This window comes from Ipomoea triloba, chromosome 10 (genome assembly GCF_003576645.1).
Source record: "Ipomoea triloba cultivar NCNSP0323 chromosome 10, ASM357664v1".
In the NCBI taxonomy this organism is placed as follows: Eukaryota; Viridiplantae; Streptophyta; class Magnoliopsida; order Solanales; family Convolvulaceae; genus Ipomoea; species Ipomoea triloba.
In genome coordinates this window covers 11869347-11873679 of record NC_044925.1, presented here as the reverse complement: position 1 = coordinate 11873679, position 4333 = coordinate 11869347, and the positions used below count along the sequence as shown (strand labels likewise).

The window sequence follows — 4333 nt, the reverse complement described above, 5'->3', positions numbered from 1 at the left end:
CCCCAAGGCCCATGTTGTGCATTTTGACCGGATTTGCCAAACCATAAAGATGAACGGGATTCCAAGCGATGCTATAAAGTTGAGGTTGTTCCCATTTTCACTCCGGATCAAGCTTTAAGTTAGCTCAACTCCTTTCCGGCCAACCATTTTCTCACATGGGAGCATTTATACAAGGCATTCATGCAAGAGTATTGCCCTCCATCAAAGGCCACGAAATTGAAAAAGCTCATTCAAACTTCCAACAATATGGGAATGAGAATCTATGTGAAGCATGGAAGCGGTTTAAGGAGTTGAGGAGGCAATGTCCTAAAAATTTGCTCACCCTAGGGGAATTTATTTCTTCATTCTATGAGGGGCTATTGGATAGCTCAAAGACCATACTTGATACATCATCTTTCGGGGGAATCTGCATGGACATTAACCGGGAGTGTGGAGAACAGTTGATAGAAAGAATCACTTCAAACACGACATATTGGTATAATGAGATGAATGAACCACTAAAGAAGGAAAAACTGGCCGGGATGTTTGAGGTTGATGACAAGATGGCAATGCAAGCCCAACTGAATTCCATCCAGCATATGTTGAAGCAAATGATGCAAAGTCCCAAGCAAGGTGTCCAAGCGGTAACACAATCTACACCCCAAGTTCCTTACATGCCTAATTTCTTTCCTTTGCCTCAATCACCTTGTAGCTCACCGGGGCCACAAAGCATGGCAATGGTTGCTTGTTGTGCTATTTGTGGAGGAAACCATGCCTCCTAATCATTGCAATTGTTGGATCCAAGTGGTCAAGGCCAATCTTTAAATATGGAACAAGTTGACGCAATCGGGTATTCTAGACCCCAAGGGCAAGAACAAGGTTTTCAAAGCTATAGTCAACAAACAAGGAATCAATTTAGCAATCAATATGGTCCTTCATGGAACCAAGGAAGAAACCCACCCCCAGGCTTTCATGGTAACCAAGGAAATAGGGGTGGACACTAAGGAAACCAATGGAGAGGCAACCAAAACCAAGGCCAATGGAACAATCAAAGCGGTCAAGGGTATGGTAACAATCAAAATCATCAAGGGACCTCAAACTCCTCTCAAGATCCGAATATGAAGACTTTCATGAGCATGATCATGAATCAAATGAGCAAGTTACAAACTAAAGTGGAAAGTCTTCGAACTCAACAACAAAGTAGAGATACCCAAGGTTCTAACCAAGCCCCTTCTTCTTCTTGTGGTAAATTGCCGGCTAACACCGAAAATCCAAGGAATCATGTGAATGTTATCACTGCTAGGAGTGGGAAGGCCTTAAAAGATCCACCCTATCCATCCAATGATCAAGAGTTTGAGAAAGAAGATGAGAAAAATGAAAGTGACCAAGGGAAAGAAGAAGTGGAAATTGAAAATATTCTAGAAAGTGACAATGAGGATGAACCTCTCATTCAAAGCGATAAAGAAAAAGGGAAGGCTGCTATGCAAGTTGAAAACACTGCAAGCAAGAAAGGTGCACAAAAGGGCAAGCAAGTAGATGACTCGGTTTTACCATGCAATCTCTTACCCTTTTCACAAAGGTTGTGGAAGTCAAGGAACACCAAGAGAGAGAAAAAATTCAAGATGATGTTGGACAAACTTGAAATATCTATGCCCTTTGTAGATGCTGTTACTCGAATTCCTTCCTACAAGAAATTTTTGAAGGACATTTTGAGTAACAAGAAGAAGTTAGAGAAGAGTGCAGTGGTTGATATGAGTGAAGGAGCTTTGACATGTGTCGTACTCCAAAAGCATTTGCCACCAAAGTTGAAAGATCCCGGGAGCTCTGTTATTCCATGCATTGTGGGAGGATTTGCAGTAGGTTGTGCCTTATGTGATCTTGGAGCTAGTTTGAGCCTCATGTCGTACTCTCTTTGCAAGAGGCTCAACCTTGGTGAGCTCAAGCCTACTACAATGACTCTCTAAATGGCGGACCGCTCAATCAAACGCCCGGTTGGTGTGCTCGAGGATATCCCGGTCATGATTGACCAATATTTCATTTCGGGAGACTTCGTGATCTTAGACATTGAGGATGATGCCAAGGTTCCCATTATCCTTGTTAGGCATTTCCTAGCCACCGCCGGAGCCATCATAGATGTGAAAAGAGGCAAGCTTGTAATGGAGGTGGCAGAGCACAAGATTGAGTTCGATATATTCAAAATGGCCAAGCACCAAACCTCTTACATAGATGAGTGCAATGTGGTGAAGATAATGTAGGAGTACATTGGAGAGGTGGAGAGGACCGAGCTTGAAGGGATGCAAGAAGCCCTTGACACAATTGAGTCGATTGGGGAGGAACAAGCTCCCAAGATAGCACTCAAGCCCTTGTCTTCCAATCTTCCGTACGAATTTCTTGACTCTACCTCTTCTTGTCCTGTGATTGTAAATGCTTCTTTGAAAAATGATGAAATGGAAAGATTGCTTGATGTGCTAAAAAGACATAGAAGGGTGATTGGGTATTCGATTGGGGATCTCATTGGCATTGATCCAAAGTATTGTATGCATAGAATTTACTTTGAGGACAATGCCAATCCCACCGTGGAGCCTCTTAGGAGGTTGAACCCCAATCAAAAGATGTGGTCAAAAAGGAAATCATGAAATTGCTTGAGGCCGACATCATCTACCATATTTCGGATAGCAAATGGGTTAGTCCCATTCATGTTGTACCGAAAATTGGCTGAATGACGGTCATTGAAAATGAAAATAATGAATTGATTCCTACTAGACTTGTAACCGGGCACCGCATGTGCATTGATTATAGAACGCTTAACAAGTCTACTAGGAAGGACCACTATCCTCTCCCCTTCATTAACCAATTTCTTGAGAGAATGTCCTACAATAAATATTTTTGCTTCTTAGATGGTTTTTCAGGTTACTTCCAGATTTCCATACATCCGAATGACCAAGAGATGACTACATTCATTTGCCAATATGGCACATTTGCATTTAAAAGGGTGTCATTTGGCTTGTGTAACGCGCCGGCAACTTTCCAAAGGTGTATGATGGCAATCTTCTCCGAGCTAGTGGAGGAGATCATGGAAGTGTTCATGGATGACTTCTCTGTCTATGGGAAGTCATTCGATGAATGCTTAACCAACCTTGATAAAGTCTTATGCAGGTGCCAGGAGGTGATCCTTGTGCTCAATTGGGAGAAGTGCCATTTCATAGCCACGGAAGGCATTGTTCTTGAGCACAAGGTGTCCAAAAGAGGAATATAAGTAGACCCAGCGAAAGCTGAAGTAATTGCTAAGCACCACCAACCATAGTGAAAGGAGTGAGGAGCTTTCTAGGGCATGCCGGGTTTTATAGAAGGTTCATTAAGGATTTTTCAAGGCATGCCAAGCCTCTCACACATCTACTTGCCAAGGATGTCCCATTCCAATTTGATGATTCCTGCATGGTTGAATTTGAAATATTGAAGGATGCCATATGTAATGCTCCAATCATTCAACCCCCCGACTGAACTTTGCCTTTTGAGCTAATGTGCGATGCTAGTGACTATGCGGTTGGGGCGGTTTTGTGTCAAAAGAGAGGAAGGAGCTACTATGTGATCCATTATGCTAGCCACGCGCTGTACGAAGCTCAAGTCAATTATGCAACAAGTGAGAAGGAGCTCCTAGCGGTGGTATTTGCTATGGATAAGTTTAGATCCTACTTGATTGGAAGCAAAGTGATAGTGCATATGAACTACGCTGCATTGAGGTACTTATTCCAAAAAAAAGATGCCAAACTAAGATTGATTCGTTGGGTCCTACTTCTCCAAGAACGTGGTGGCGTATCACTTTTCACGATTAGAGGGCAAGAGAGATGATGAGCTACCAATTGATGATACTTTTAGAGGAGAGACTCTCTTTATCATGAGCAAGCTTGGAAAGGATTATGTGCCATGGTTCGCCGACATTGTGAACTATCTTGTAAGCTGCTACATTCCTAAGGACTTCAATTATAACAAGAAAAAAAGATTCTTGCATGATGTTAGAGATTACTTTTGGGATGAGCCCCTATTGTTCAAATAGTGTGTGGATGGAAATGTGAGAAGATGTATCCTAGAAGAAGAATTTGTAAGTGTGTTGACTCATTGGCACTCCTCACCTTATGGGGGCATATGAGTGCCGACCGGACTACATTGAAGATTCTACAATCGAGTTTATATTGGCCAAGTCTATTTGCTACATCTAAGGAGTTTGTGCGCACTTGTGACAACTGTCAAAGGACCGGAACAATTAGGAGAAGGCCTGAGATGCCTCAAAAAGGAATCCATGAAGTTGAGATCTTTGATGTTTGGGGGATGGACTTCATGGGTCCTTTCCCTTCTT

The 4333-nt window shown here is 42.6% G+C and overlaps 1 non-coding gene across 1 annotated transcript; it reads right to left on the bottom strand.

The window, feature by feature from the left end:
- Positions 1 to 213: 213 nt before the first annotated feature.
- Positions 214 to 316, bottom strand: LOC116033740. Its single transcript, XR_004100912.1, has one exon. It is a non-coding gene; the product is annotated as a small nucleolar RNA R71 (small nucleolar RNA).
- Positions 317 to 4333: the final 4017 nt, after the last annotated feature.